We start from the raw sequence: 15,699 nt of genomic DNA, 5'->3' as shown, positions 1-15,699 counted from the left end.
GCTGCAGTGGTGGGGACTGGATTTTTCTTAGTGCATTCACTGCCCCAGTGTGAAACTGATTTGCAGGTATTACACCAAGGTTTCTTTGGGCCATCATTCTTCTTTTTCTTGTTTCCATTTTGGGAACCCCTCTCCTTATTGCTAGTTTGGGGGCCTGAAGACTTCTGGTCCTTTTCTTTATCTTTCTGATTCCCACCCTTCTGGTCTGTTTTCTTCTGGTCACCTTGGTTCTGGTTTTTCTGCTTAATCCTTGTTCTGACCCATTTGTCTGCCTTCTTTCCCAATTCTTGGGGAGAGGTCAAATCAGAGTCAACAAGGTATTAATGCAACAGCTGGTTCTGACAGTTATTAAGGATCTGCTCTCTCATCATAAGATTGTACAATCCTGTATAGTCTGAAACTTTACTTCCCTGCAGCCAACCCTCCAGAGCCTTAGTGGCACAATCTACAAAATCAGTCCAGTCCTGAGTCTGTGCTTTTTGGGTATCTCTGAACAACAACCTGTATTGCTCAGTGGTTAGGCCAAACCCTTCAATAAGAGCACTCTTCAGAACAGAGTAGTTTTTGGCATCCTCAGGTCTAACAGTGAGGAGCCTGTCCCTCCCTTTCTCAGAAAAGGAGTACCATAAAATTGCTGCCCACTGGTCCTCAGGGACCTGCTGTACCATGCAGGCCCTCTCAAGAGCAGTCATCCATTTGTGGATATCATCCCCTTCCTTGTAGGGGGGCACAATTTTTGTCAGGTTTCTATTGTCATAGGCCCTGTCTTTTTCTTTAGGAACTTTGCTGCCACCAGTGGCATCTAAGCCACTCAATTTCTGCTCCCTTGCCAAGGTAAGTTTAGCTTGAGCCAAGGTAAGCTTAGCTTGAGCCAAGGCTACCTCCTCCCTCTCTATCTGGAGTTGGACAGCCCTCATTCTGGCCCTATGCTCTTTCCTCTGGGAGGGAGTCATCCCTCTTTGAGATTCTCTTGAGGCACAAGAAAGATGAGTCCCCTGATGGAGATCTCACCCTCCTGTTACCTGGGAGAATTTGGTTAAGAGATCTGGAGTGGTGCTGGCCCTCTCCATTCTCATGTAGGTCTAGATTGGCCTGGTTAAGCCTGGCAACCTGTACCTGGTTCACCCTCTGATCCTGATCTTCAGGCTCTTCTATATGTGAGCCTTCCTCTTCCTCTTCCTCCTCCTCTTCATCTTCTGGAAGATTCTCATTCTCAGGGGAGTTTAACCCTTCACCTGATTCTAAGGGAGCCTGACTCACCTTATCTAAGTCATCCTTTTCTAGGATAGCTATTAGGGAAGGAATTGTAGGGCCTCTGCCCTTTTTTAGCCCCCTGGCTGTGCACAAGGCACTCAGGTCTTTGTGGCTAAGGTTGTCATATCTGGATGTTGTCCCTATAGGATCAACTATTACAGGAGCAGAGCCCGAGGCTCTATCTGTATCAGACATGACTGCTAGTGAGGTGTAAGTGATGCACTTACCTACACTAAGTGTTTTTCTACTGTACCTTGCTAGTGAGTTGTAGTCAGGGTGTGCTAATCCCTTTAATCTACAACTGCTAAGTTCAGTAGAACTTAATATGCTAAGCTTTTGATTTATATGTACCTAGAGGTACTTGATGTGATCTTTCAATTTGATGTAAAGATTGCAATGGTAAAACAAACAGCAAGCTCAAATCCGCACCGCTGCACACCAATGTGAGAAGTTGGCCTGATATGTAGTGTTTCCAATTCTGGAACCACTGGGTATCAGTCCAAACAAGCCCCAAAGATGTCTGGTTGTCAGTCAACCTTGTTAGACAAGCTATCCTAGAGGTAGCATGGACTAAGCAGCCTTAAAGGCTTAACTTAAGAGGTCGTGTTAAGCGAGCTGTTTTACCACATACAATCCTGTAATCAAATGAAAGGACACCACACAAGTATATATTGTAAAAATATATGTATTTATTTCTAAATTACTCCCCAGTACTCTTTATGAGGAAAGGGGCACAAGCGTTAAATCAAAAGCACAGTAAAACATATAAAGTTGCACAATTATGGATGAGGGTGGGTGGCCACTCAGACCATATACTAAAAAAGTGGTATAAGGAACACTTATCGAACAGTGGTTAGGCCTAGGGCCTAGAGATTCGCTGGGAGCAGTCAGGACTAGCAATGCTGAAGTCGGGAGTAGCCCACAGGAGACGGGTGCAGCACGGAAAGTGCGGCGCGCACCAATGCAATGTCAATGGTGCGTAAAAGTTAGATAAAGTGAATTAAAAGATACTTCCGCTGAACCTAGAGGAACAAAACTTTAGACACAGACCCTAGAGGTGTGTACCAGTGTAAGAACACCGGCGTTGCAATGTTACCTCACCCACAGGCCGTGGGTGCACAGGGTCGAATTGGTGTCGGGTTCTGACACGCAGGCTCTTGGTGCTTGAAGCTGTTGCAGCTGCAGGCGCTGTGAAGCAGAAGTGTCCGGTGCGATCCAAGGGTGGATCGAAGTAGAAAAGTACCTGAAAGCAGAGGGGACAGAGTCTGGGTCACTCAGCAGTGACCAGGGTGGAACCAGGACGGAACCAGGCAATGTCGGGCGCAATCAGGTGGTTGTTGATAGGCTTCTCTCCGCTGTCACGTGGGCTCTGGGGCATCTGCGACGTCCAGGAGCAGGTCACGATCTGTCCCACGTAGGCTCTCGGCGTCAGCACCGTCGGCTTCAAGATTACAGCAAACAGCACTTGGCAAAAGCAATCCACGCGGAACCGGGAGATTGCTTATCACTCAAACCAGGAGGGTCAGAGTGGGGGCTCCTTTTCACAGGAGCTGGTGCAGATCTGGAGCAACCAGAAAATTAAGTCGTATTTCAGTTTTCGCCGGCACAGGGGCCACAAGCCAGCTGGCAAGTGACCGGGCCAACGCGTCGAGCCAACACAAGCAGAAGGGCCCCACGCAGCACTCGTCGAGTGTGGAGGGGTGAGCTTTGGTGCAAGTGGAGCTCGGGGCTGGGGCTTCTCAAACCCCGGTGTACAGCTTCGAGGGTCACTCGTGGGCTGCACGGTCAGCGTCTCGTGGCCTTTTCAAGATGGCGTGCCCCACGCTTCCGGTCGCCTCCACTGGTCTCAGCTCTGCAGGGACTGTGGATCGGGCAGGGAGAAGGCAGACAAGCTTAATCTCGTCGATCTTTGTCGCTCGCGTCCCGGCGGGGACTGCAACAAAGCAAGGGTCGAGGGCTGGATGGTACCTGTTTGCACAGGGTGGTCACTCCTTGACCACAAGGGAGATTCTTCAGTCTTCTAGCGTCGTGTAGAAAGTCGAAGGGTCCAGAATTCGTTTCTTATGTTTCTTCAGGATGATCTGAGTTGCATTGGCACTGCTCCCACTCTTATTCGAATCTGGTCGGCTGGACATCCTGCTAGGTCCCCTCCTATGGGTGGGACCCAGGAAGGGGGTGGTTACACCCCTTTCCTTTGATCCAGGCCGCGCTGGGACGGGGGCTGGAAGGCCCCAGAACCGGTTTGGCCGGATTATGCAAGGGGCAGCCTTGTGCTCCCCAGGCAGTGTCTGGTTTCTTTGAAACCTCCCTACTACAATCCACTATCTCCTGTCTGGGGTGGTTTGACACCGCCCTGCGACAGGAAACCCTTTGTCCAGGCCACCATATGCTGAGTTTCGGTCAGCAGCAGGAGGCCAGACCCGTGTCTGTGGCAGGGGCATCCATTTTGTGGATCTGAGGCTCATTTTAAATCAACCGCGTTTCAGTAAAGCAACATGTCTTCTCCCTCTAGAAGGGTGGAATGCTACCCCCGTCGCCAGAACTGGCGAGGGGTTAGTATTCCAATTCGTATGACACCTTACACGACATGTTTTGATAAAGCCAAACCAAAGTTGCTATATAACCGCGAGGATTATAAGGCGCTTAAGAGTATATGGTATGGCATTATCCCGGATCAGCTTAGGGAGTTGTTCCCGACAGCTGCAGACAGGCTCAGCTCATGCCAGAGCTGCATCTCACATAAAACCACGCACTCTGCCTCCAGGATTGATGAGGCCTTCCATAGGAGTGGCTTACAGGCTATATATGTGTCCAGATATAGGTTTAGATATAGGTATACTATATCTAAGCAAGGGGTGATTACACCACCTTGCCCCAGCTGAGTGATCAGCCAGTTGTGCCAATTTTAGATAGCCAGCCAGGGGTGGCAAAAGATATGCTGCAGCCCCTGGTAGGCCTTGGATGCACCTATGCCCTGGGCACCTATAGTGCTCTGTACAGGGGCTGATAAGGTGACCCAAGCCAATCTAGTTATGCACCTAGGGTACATGGAATCCATTTTACAGAGAGAGCAGATAGCCTGGGGCCCTGATTAGCAGGGAACCAGGCCAACTAAGTCGAAAACCAGCTAAACACAAGGCAAAAAATCTGGGGTAACCATAGTCAGGTAGCCACCTTCCTACATAACCCCCCCCCCCCAAACGAAAGGAGATAAGGCTATCCTTGGCCAGGTAAGCCTATATTGCCTGAGCGGCCATATAAGGAAGTACCTGCACTAGCATGGGTACCCCCTGTCTCATGGTCCACTAAGCAGTCCCTCACCCTAGGGGTATTTGAGGGTCTCCACCATAGGGAATCACTACCTTGGGTGTGTTTATGCAAAGTTAAAGGCTGGTTTGGATATGGAGTATTGAAGTGAGGCTCCACTAGTTTTGGGCTCAACTTCCTCCAATTATCTTCCACCATGTGTGCCTTTCTTTCTTCAACTGAGTTGCACTGAGCTCTCAGGGTCAGTCTCTGGCTACCTAAAGCTGGAGGCTGGGTCCCTCTGTTTGGCTTGCTGGAGGGACAGTTCAGGTTTGGGCCCTTTGGGTCCCAGGTTTGGCTGTGCCCAACAGAATCCATCTGTGGGAGGTCCCTAACTGTTTTTAAGGGGGCTCCCTCAGGAGTTTTTAAAGTTGTCACCTTACTAGGCCTACTAGTTTTGGTGCCCCTAATCTGTTGATGGGGGTGCTTTATTTGACAGGGGGCCCTCTGGGTCTCACTGTCCTTCTTGTCCTCTGCAGCCCTGGGCTGACTGAGGCAAGGTAGAGAGGGGCAGGTTACCTGCTCCAGACTGGGTCCCACCTGAGAAGGGTCCACTGTCATCAGAGGCTCTGTCAGGCCAGGCCTAACAACCTCTGGGGCAGTTCCTTCATCAGGGGTAAGATCAGTTCCCTGAGGAGGCTGATCCTGTCCTAATGTCTGGTGAGGGGGAGATTTCTCTTCCTCCTCCATGCTCTCAGTTTGGGTGGAGTGATCCATCATTTCAGGCTTCACAACACACATATCTGTTTGAGTTTGGGCTGTGGCCATCACAGCCCCACCAACCTTTTCAGGAGGAGACTCAGTTTGGGTTTCTGCTGTTATCATAACAGCTTTGCTATTCTGTTTTGGAAGAGCTTCTGTTAAAGATGGGGCAGAGAGTTGCTCAGCCCTACCAACCTTTTCAGGAAGGACATCTTGGATTGGGGCTGTAGCTATTACAGCCCCACTAACCTTTCCATTGGAGTTTACCATTCTAGAATGGATTTCTTGTTCAACCTCAGCCCAGGCTGAGATTTCTAAATCATTACCCAGTAGGCAGTCTACAGGCAAGTTTGGTGACACTGCCACTCTCTTTGGGCCAGTGACACCTCCCCAGCTGAGACTAACTACTGCCATGGGATGATTTGTTTGGATACCATCAATGTTTGTTACCTGGTATGTGGCACCGGGTAAAAGTTGCTTAGAGGGGACTATACAGTCAGCCACCATGGTGATGCTAGCCCCTGTGTCTCTAAAGGCTTCAACTTTCAAACCATTGATGATGGGTTCTTGTCTATATTTGGGCAAACAGAGAAGTTGGCAAACCCCATGCCAGTCTCATAAACAAGATCATTTGGGGATGGGGACCTGGATAGGCCAGGGTCCCCTTGGGCTCCAAAAGTAAACCCACCCAGATTCCTGGGGGTGCTCCCACTTCCTGGGGGATTACTGCTGACAGTAACAGGAGGTGTTGGAGCTGGCTTTGGAGGTATGTTTTCTTTATTGCCATTCTTGGGACAACAGCTGTCTGTTTTGTAATGCCCAACCTGTTTACAGGCATGACAATAAGGCTTTTTCTCAGTTGATGAAGTGTCTTGGGACCCACCCCCATTCTTGGAGTTTTGGGGCCCTGTGGAAGTGTTTTCTTTACTTTTATCCCCACCCTTATCTTGAGGCTTGGTAGACTCCTTCTTCTGGTTATTGTCCTGATTCTTAGGCCTAATCCTGGTTCTGACCCATTTATCTGCCCTCTTTCCCAATTCTTGGGGAGAGGTCAAATCTGAGTCCACCAGGTGCTGGTGTAAGAGCTGGTTCTGACAATTACTTAGGATCTGCTCCCTCATAATCAAATTATACAATCCTGTGAAGTCATGTACTTTGCTGCCATTTAGCCAACCCTCCAGAGCCTTAGTTGCACAATCAACAAAATCAGTCCAGTCCTGAGTCTGTGTCTTCTGGGTGTCTCTGAACTTTAACCTGTACTGCTCAGTTGTTAAGCCAAACCCATGTATTAGAACACTCTTCAGGACTTTGTAATTGCTGGCATCCTCATGTCTGACAGTGAGGAGCCTATCTCTCCCTTTCTCTGAAAAGGAGTACCATAAGATTGCTGCCCACTGTTCCTCAGGAACCTGCTGTACCATGCAGGCTCTCTCCAGAGCAGTCATCCATTTGTGGATGTCATCCCCTTCCTTGTAGGGGGGCACAATCTTTGTCAGGTTTCTACTATCATAGGACCTGGGTTTCTCTTTAGGAATTTTGCTGCCACCAGTGGCATCTAAGCCACACAATTTTCTTTCTCTTGCTAAAGCAAGGTTAGCTTGAGCCAAGGCTACCTCTTCCCTCTCTATCTGGAGTTGGACAGCCCTCATTCTGGCCCTATGCTCTTTCCTCTGGGAGGGAGTCATCTCTCTTTGAGATTCTCTTGAGGCACTAGAAAGATGAGAGTCTCCTGATGGAGATCTCACCCTCCTGTTGCCTGGGAGAATTTGGTTATGAGATCTGGAGTGGTGCTGGCCCTCTCCATTCTCATGTAGGTCTAGGTTGGCCTGGTTAAGCCTGGCAACCTGTTCCTGGGTCACCCTCTGATCCTGATCCTCAGGCTCATCTACATCTGAGCCTTCCTCTTCCTCTTCCTCCTCCTCTTCTTCTTCTGGAAGATCCTCATTCTCAGGGGAGTTTATCCCTTCATCTGATTCTAAGGGAGCCTGACTCACCTTATCTAAGTCATCCTTTTCTAGGAGAGCTATTAGGGAAGGAATGGTAGGGCCTCTGCCCTTTTTTAGCCCCCTGGCTGTGCACAAGGCACTCAGGTCTTTGTGGCTAAGGTTGTCATATCTGGATGTTGCCCCTATAGGGTCAACTGTTACAGGAGCAGAGCCTGAGGCTCTACCTGTATCAGACATGACTGCTAGTGAGGTGTAAGTGATGCACTTACATACACTGAGTGTTTTCCTACTGTACCTTGCTAGTGAGTTGTAGTCAGGGTGTGCTAATCCCTTTAATCTACAACTACTAAGTTCAGTAGAACTTAATATGCTAAGCTTTTGATGTATATGTACCTAGAGGTACTTGATGTGATCTTTCAATTTGATGTAAAGATTGCAATGGTAAAACAAACAGCAAGCTCAAATCCGCACCGCTGCACACCAATGTGAGAAGTTGGCCTGATATGTAGTGTTTCCAATTCTGGAACCACTGGGTATCAGTCCAAACAAACCCCAAAGATGTCAGGTTGTAAGTCAACCTTGTTAGACAAGCTATCCTAGTGGTAGCATGGACTAAGCAGCCTTAAAGGCTTAACTTAAGAGGTCGTGTTAAGCGAGCTGTTTTACCACATACAATCCTGTAATCAAATGAAAGGACACCACACAAGTATATATTATAAAAATATATGTATTTATTTCTAAATTACTCCCCAGTACTCTTTATGAGGAAAGGGGCACAAGCGTTAAATCAAAAGCACAGTATAACATACAAAGTTGCACAATTTTGGATGAGGGCCGGTGGCCACTTAAACCATATACTAAAAAAGTGGTATAAGAGATACCAATCGAACAGTGGTTAGGCCTAGGGCCTAGAGAATCGCTGGGAGCAGTCAGGACTAGCAATGCTGAAGTCGGGAGTAGCCCACGGGACTCGGGTGCAGCACGGAGAGTGCGGCTTACACCAATGCAATGTCAATGGTGCGTAAAAGTTACACAAAGTGAGTTTAAAGATACTTCCGCTGAACCTAGAGGAACAAAACTTAAGACACAGACCCTAGAGGTGTGTACCAGTGTAGGAACACTGGCGTTGCAATGTTACCCCACCCACAGGAAGTGGGTGCACAGGGTCAAAGTGGCGTCGGGTTTTGACACGCAGGTTCTTGGCGCTTGAAGCTGAAGATGCTGCAGGCGATGTGAAGGAGAAGTGTCCGGTGGATCCAAGACTGGATCTGAAGTGGTGAAGACCTGAAAGCAGAGGGAACAATGTTCAAAGTCACTGACCAGTGACCACCGTGGAACCAGATCGGAACCAGGCAAAGTTGGGTGCAAACAGGTGATGAGGTGTTGCTTCTCTCTGCAGCCACGTAGACACGAAGAGGTCAAGGACGTCCAGGAGTCGACCACGAGCTGTCCCTCAAAGGCTCTAGCTGATGGCGGTCTCGGCAACTCGATTGAGGCAAACAAGCGTTGGCTAATGCAAGCCACGGGGAAAGTGAAAAAGGCTTATTACTCGGACCAGCAAGGTCAGAGCGGGTACTCCTTTCTACAGCAGTGAGGGCAGGTGTGGTGCAACCAGACCCACAGTGTAAATTGTAGGTTTCGTCACCAAGATGGCCGCTGACCACGTGACAAGCGGCCGGGATGGCGAGTCGAGTGGCACAAAACAAAAGAGCCTCACGCAGACCATGGAGATGCTGGAGGGCTGATCTTTGGTGCAAATGCTGCATGGTTGTGGGGCTTCTTAAACCCCAAAGCACAGAGTCGAGGGTGCCTTGGGTGCTGCACAGTCAGCGTCTTGGGGTCTTTCAAGATGTCCGCTCCCACGTCTCTCGGTGCCTCCACGGGTCCCTTCTTTGCAGGGACTGTGGATTGGGCTGGGAGAAGTCTGGGAAGCTGGGTCTTGTCAGGCTCTGCACTCAGGCTCCGGCGGGAGGCGGCGGCAAAGCAGATGTCGAGGTGCTGGGTGGTGCCTGTGTTCACAGGGTGCCCCCTCCTTGGCCACAAGGAAGATGCTCTTCAGTCTTCTATTCATCAGAAAGTCGAAGTCCAGTCGTCTTCTTAGTTTAAAGTTGATTTCAGGAAGATCTGAGTTGCATTGGCACTGCTCCTACTCTTATTCGAATCTGGTGGGCTGGACATCCTACTAGGTCCCCTCCTATGGGTGGGACCCAGGAAGGGGGTGGTTACACCCCTTTCCTTTGATCCAGGCCGCGCTGGGAGTGGGGCTGGAAGGCCCCAGAACCGGTTTGGCCGGATTATGCAAGGGGCAGCCTTGTGCTCCCCAGGCAGTGTCTGGTTTCTTTGAAACCTCCCTACTACAATCCACTATCTCCTGTCTTGGGTGGTTTGACACCGCCCTGCGACAGGAAACCCTTTGTCCAGGCCACCATATGCTGAGTTTTGGTCAGCAGCAGGAGGCCAGACCCGTGTCTGTGGCAGAGGCATCCATTTTGTGGATCTGAGGCTCATTTTAAATCAACCACGTTTCAGTAAAGTAACATGTCTTATCCCTCTAGAAGGGTGGAATGCTACCCCCGTCGCCAGAACTGGCGAGGGGGTAGTATTCCAATTCGTGTGACACCTTACACGACATGTTTTGATAAAGCCAAACCAAAGTTGCTATATAACCGCGAGGATTATAAGGCGCTTAAGAGTATATGGTATGGCATTATCCCGGATCAGCTTAGGGAGTTGTTCCCGACAGCTGCAGACAGGCTCAGCTCATGCCAGAGCTCCATCTCACATAAAACCATGCACTCTGCCTCCAGGATTGATGAGGCCTTCCATAGGAGTGGCTCACAGGTTTATATGTGTCCAGATATAGGTTTAGATATAGGTATACTATATCTAAGCAAGGGGTGATTACACCCACTTGCCCCCAGCTGAGTGATCAGCCAGTTGTGTCAATTTAAGAACCAGCCAGGGGTGGCAAAAGCTATGCTTCAGCCCCTGGTAGGCCTTGGTGGCGCCAATGCCCTGAGCACCTATAGTGCATGGTACAGGGGCTGACAAGGAGTCCATTTCCAATTGTGGTATGTACCTATAGCACATGTATTATGAGTTTAGAGAGAGAACAGCAGGCTGGGGGTCTGATTAGCAGGCCCACAGCCTCAGTAAGTCGAAAACCAGTGAAGCAAAAAGCAAAAATTGGGGTGACCATAGGATAGCAGACCCTACTCTCCTACACAACCCCCCCCCCCCAAACGCAGGGACATTAAACTTAACCTTGACCAGATAAGTCTTCATGTTCTAAGTGGAAGTACCTGGAGAGACCATCTGCATTACCATGGTCAGTCCCTGGGCGGTGCTCCACTGTAAAGTCCATCCCCTGTAGGGAAATGGACCACCTGAGCAGTTTGGGATTTTCACCCTTCATCTGTTTTAGCCACAAGAGGGGCTTATGGTCTGTCTGAATTAGGAAGTGAGTACCAAACATGTATGGCCTCAACTTCTTCAGGGCCCAAACCACAGCAAAGGCCTCCCTCTCAATAGCTGACCAACGTTTCTCCCTGGGGGTCAGCCTTCTGCTAATAAAAGCAATGGGCTGGTCTTGACCATCTTGATTAAGTTGTGAAAGCACAGCTCCCACCCCCAACTCAGAAGCATCTGTCTGTACAATGAACTGTTTGGAGTAGTCAGGACTCTTCAGGATAGGTGCAGAGCACATGGCCTTCTTCAGGTCATCAAATGCCTTTTGACAGCTAACTGTCCACTGAACCTTTTTGGGCATCTTCTTGGATGTCAAGTCATTCAATGGTGTCACAATGGACCCATAGTTCTTTACAAATTTTCTGTAATACCCAGTCAGGCCCAAGAAGGCTCTGACTTGTGTCTGGGTAGTTGGAGGAGCCCAGTCCTGTATGGTCTGGATCTTGCTCTCCAGTGGTTGAACTTGACCCCCACCTACTAGGTGGCCCAAGTACACAACCTTGCTCTGCCCTATCTGGCACTTGGTAGCCTTGATAGTCAGGCCTGCCTTTTGCAGGGCCTCCAGAACCTTCTTCAGGTGGATCAGGTGATCCTCCCAGGTGGAGCTAAAGACAGCAATATCATCTAGATATGCTGCACAAAAGTCATCCAACCCAGCAAGGACTTGGTTCACCAACCTTTGGAAGGTGGCAGGTGCATTCTTCAAACCAAAGGGCATTACCACAAATTGATAATGTCCACTAGGGGTAGAGAATGCTGTTTTGGCTTTTGACTCTTCAGCTAGTCTGATTTGCCAGTAGCCAGCTGTCAAATCAAATGTGCTCAGAAACTTGGCAGAAGCCAATTTATCAATGAGCTCATCTGCTCTTGGAATGGGATGTGCATCTGTCCTAGTAACAGCATTGAGACCTCTGTAGTCCACACAAAACCTCATTTCTCTCTTCCCATCTTTGGTATGAGGTTTTGGCACAAGGACCACTGGGCTAGCCCATGGGCTCTCTGATGGCTCAATCACTCCAAGCTCCAACATCTTTTGCACCTCAGCCTTTATACAATCCCTGACATGGTCCGGTTGCCTGTAGATCTTATTCTTCACAGGCAGACTGTCACCAGTTTCCACCTCATGGGTGCACCAATTAGTCTGGCTGGGTGTGAGTGAAAACATATGTCTGTGGGCCTGCAACACCTGTCTGCAGTCCACCTGTTGCTGCTCAGTGAGGCTGCCTGCAAAGGCTACTCCATCAACTGAACCATCATCAGGGTTCTGGGAAAGCAGGTCTGGGAGAGGGTCACTCTCTTCCTCCTGATCCCCATCTGTGGCCATGAGGAGACTCATGTCCTCCCTGTCAACAAATGCTTTCAAACGGTTTACATGGAGCACCCTGTGGGGGCTCCTAGGGGTGCCAAAGTCAACCACATAGGTGACTTCTCCCTTTTTCTCAATGATAGGGTAGGGTCCAGTCCATTTGTCCTGGAGAGCTGCTGGCCCCACTGGGTCCAACACCCACACCTTCTGTCCTGGCTGGAACTCAACCAGAACAGCCTTTTGTTCATGCCAAGCTTTCTGTAATTCTTGACTGGCCTCAAGGTTTTTGGATGCTCTCTCCATGTATTCAGCCATCCTGGAGCGGAGACCAAGTACATAGTCCACAATGTCTAGTTTAGGCTTTTTGAGAGGTAACTCCCATCCTTCCTTCACCAAACTCAATGGACCTCTCACAGGGTGGCCAAACAAAAGTTCAAAAGGGCTGTAGCCAACCCCCTTCTGTGGGACCTCTCTGTAAGCAAAGAGCAAGCAGGGTAAAAGGATGTCCCATTTCTGCCTAAGCTTCTCTGGTAAACCTTTTATCATTCCCTTTAGGGTCTTGTTGAACCTTTCAACAAGCCCATTGCACTGTGGATGGTAGGGTGTGGTAAACTTATAGTTTACTCCACACTCTTTCCACATTGCTTTTAAGTATCCAGACATAAAGTTGGTACCTCTGTCTGAAAGAACCTCCTTTGGAAAGCCCACTCTTGAGAAAACTGCAATGAGGGCTTTTGCCACCACGGGTGCTGTGGTGGTCCTCAGGGGAATTTCCTCTGGGTACCTGGTGGCATGTTCCACTACCACCAGTATGAATCTGTGCCCAGATGCTGTTTGAGGATCCATGGGACCCTCAATGTCTATTCCAACTCTTTCAAAGGGTACCCCCACCACAGGTAGTGGTATCAGGGGGGCCTTTGTTGTGCCACCTGACTTACCACTGGCTTGGCAAGTGACACAGGAGCGACAAAACTCCTTGACATTTTCTGACATGTGAGGCCAGTGAAAGTGTGGAACAAGCCTGTCCCAAGTCTTATTCTGGCCTAGGTGTCCTGCAAGGGGAATATCATGGGCCAAGGTAAGAAGGAAACCCCTAAACTTCAAAGGTATAACCAACCTCCTGGTTGTGCCAGGCTTGGGGTCTCTAGCCTCTGAATAAAGGAGTCCTTCATCCCAATAAACTCTATGGGTACCTTGAGCATTCCCTGCAGACTCAGCAGCAGCTTGCTGTCTGAGGGGTTCAAGTGAAGGGCAATCTAATTGGGCCTGCCCCAGGTCTGCCCTTGAGGGTCCCCCTGTCCCCAGAAACTCAACCTGGTCAGGTTCAAGCTCCTCTGAGACAGTCTCCTCTTGGACTGCAGAATCAGTTTCCTGTGAAACTTGATCCTCAACCTGGGGCAAGTGGGAAGGCTCAGCCTTAACCCTCTTGCTCCTTCTCTTGGGTTGTGGTTGGTCTATTGTTTCAAGATCCACCACTGGTTCAGGAAGGCACTTCTTAGCCTGAGACCTTGTCACTGCAAGGACATGAGCTGAAATCCCTAGCATTTCTGCATGAGTCCTGTACTCCACTTCTGACCAAACTGAGCTTTCAAGATCATTGCCTAACAGACAGTCTACTGGGAGGTCTGCACTCACAACAACTTTCTTTAGGCCATCTACCCCTCCCCAGGAGAAGTTCACAACAGCCACACTATGTGAAGTAGTGGAGTTGCTTGCATTGGTCACTAGGTAACTTTCACCTAGTACAATCTGACCAGGGTCCACAAAGTCAGGTGTCACCATAGTGACACTGGCACAAGTGTCCCTGTAGGCCTGAGCCAGTTTCTCATTGATTAAGGGAGTCTGCCTATATTTGCCCAGGTTACTGGGGCTCACTGCAGTGGTGTAGGAGAGTAGGGTCTGCTATCCTATGGTCACCCCAATGTTTGCTTTTTGCTTCACTGGTTTTTGACTTACTGAGGCTGTGGGCCTGCTAATCAGACCCCCAGCCTGCTGTTCTCTCTCTAAATTTATAATACATGTGCTATAGGTACATACCACAATTGGAAATGGACTCCTTGTCAGCCCCTGTACCATGCACTATAGGTGCTCAGGGCATAGGTGCCACCAAGGCCTACCAGGGGCTGAAGCATAGCTTTTGCCACCCCTGGCTGGTTCTTAAATTGACACAACTGGCTGATCACTCAGCTGGGGCAAGTGGGTGTAATCACCCCTAGCTTAGATATAGTATACCTATATCTAAACCTAAATCTGGACACAAATATAGCCTGTAAGCCACTCCTATGGAAGGCCTCATCAATCCTGGAGGCAGAGTGCGTGGTTTTATGTGAAATGGAGCTCTGGCATGAGCTGAGCCTGTCTGCAGCTGTCGGGAACAACTCCCTAAGCTGATCCGGGATAATGCCATACCATATACTCTTAAGCGCCTTATAATCCTCGCGGTTATATAGCAACTTTGGTTTGGCCTTATCAAAACATGGCTTGTAAGGTGTCATACGATTTGGAATACTACCCCCTAGCCATTTCTGGCGACGGGGGTAGCATTCCACCCTTCTAGAGGGATAAGACATGTTACTTTACTAAAACGCGGTTGATTTAAAATGAGCCTCAGATCCACAAAATGGATGCCCCTGCCACAGACACGGGTCTGGCCTCCTGCTGCTGACCGAAACTCAGCAAATGGTGGCCTGGACAAAGGGTTTCCTGTCGCAGGGCGGTGTCAAACCACCCCAGACAGGAGATAGTGGATTGGAGTAGGGAGCTTTCAAAGAAACCAGACACTGCCTAGGGAGCACAAGGCTGCCCCTTGCATAATCCGGCCAAACCGGTTCTGGGGCCTTCCAGCCCCAGTCCCAGCGTGGCCTGGATCAAAGGAAAGGGGTGTAACCACCCCCTTCCTGGGTCCCACCCAAAGGAGGGGACCTAGCAGGATGTCCAGCCCACCAGATTCGAATAGGAGTGGGAGCAGTGCCAATGCAACTCAGATCATCCTGAAGAAACATAAGAAACGAATTCTGGACCCTTCGACATTCTATTCGACATAGAAGGCGGAAGAATCTCCCTTGTGGTCAAGGAGTGACCACCCTGTGCAAACAGGCACCATCCAGCCCTTGACCCTTGCTTTGTTGCAGTTCCCGCCGGAACTCGAGTGACAGAGATCGACGAGATCAAGCTTGCCTGCCTTCTCCCAGCCCGATCCACAGTCCCTGCAGAGCTGAGACCAGTGGAGGCGACCGGAAGCGTGGGGCACGCCATCTTGAAAAGGCCATGAGACGCTGACCGTGCAGCCCACAAGTGACCCTCGAAGCTGTACACCGGGGTTTGAGAAGCACCCACCCCGAGCTACACTTGCACCAAAGCTACCCCCTCCACACTCGACGAGTGCTGCGTGGGGCCCTTCTGCTTGTTTTGGCTCGACGCGTTGGCCCGGTCACTTGCCAGCTGGCTTGTGGCCCCTGTGCCGACGAAAACTTAAATACGACTCGCTTTTCTGGTTGCTCCAGATCTGCACCAGCTCCTGTAAAAAGGAGCCCCCACTCTGACCCTCCTGGTTCGAGTGATAAGCAATCTCCCGGTTCCGCGTGGATTGCTTTTGCCAAGTGCTGTTTGCTGCAATCTTGAAGTCGACGGTGCTGACGGCGAGAGCCTACGTGGGACAGATCGTGACCTGCTCCTGGACGTCGCAGATGCCCCAGAGCCCACGTGACAACGGAGAGA

Source organism: Lissotriton vulgaris, chromosome 2_2 (assembly GCF_964263255.1).
Source record: "Lissotriton vulgaris chromosome 2_2, aLisVul1.2, whole genome shotgun sequence".
NCBI lineage: Eukaryota > Metazoa > Chordata > Amphibia > Caudata > Salamandridae > Lissotriton > Lissotriton vulgaris.
Note: the sequence above shows the minus strand (reverse complement) of the source record.